Raw genomic sequence first — 546 nt, forward strand, 5'->3', positions numbered from 1 at the left:
TATATACAATTATATATATATTTATTTATATATATTTATATATGCACAAACTGTTTGAGCCTAGAACAAATGTTTCATGTTCTCTCTCTCTCTCTCTCTCTATATATATATATATATATATATACACACATAGTATAACAAAATTATTTAATATCTTTGGTATATATTCTGCTTTACAAGTAATATACAAGTAATGTAGTATAGTATAGTAATATACATTAGTAATCCTTTATCACCCCTAGTAATCTGGATGTAGCCTTTTGGGAAACACACAGGTGAGATAAGAAGGGTGCAATCAGAGCTTCTGTGGTCACAGAGAGGGGGGGTTAGTCTGCGATCAGAGAACATTCACGTCCCTGTACGGGTGAAAGTTTGTAGACATGGGAAACTCATTTCTACCACCACCGTTTTCACACACAACGTCCCACAATGCACCACTGGCAGCCCATGCCCAACCACTTTGTCTTGAAACATGCAGACATGCTCTTAGGTTTGATTAGTTAAGATGTGATCGATCTATGGATAAGGAGTGGGAGTGGAGGGGGT

General features: G+C 36.6%; 1 protein-coding gene across 7 annotated transcripts in view; it reads right to left on the reverse strand.

The window, feature by feature from the left end:
* arhgef1 (Rho guanine nucleotide exchange factor (GEF) 1) overlaps positions 1-546 on the reverse strand; it is a 40040-nt gene that overhangs the window by 14492 nt on the left and 25002 nt on the right. The window lies entirely within an intron of this gene.

The sequence above is a fragment of the Cynoglossus semilaevis genome, chromosome 13 (genome assembly GCF_000523025.1).
Source record: "Cynoglossus semilaevis isolate Cse_v1.0 chromosome 13, Cse_v1.0, whole genome shotgun sequence".
Lineage (NCBI taxonomy): Eukaryota > Metazoa > Chordata > Actinopteri > Pleuronectiformes > Cynoglossidae > Cynoglossus > Cynoglossus semilaevis.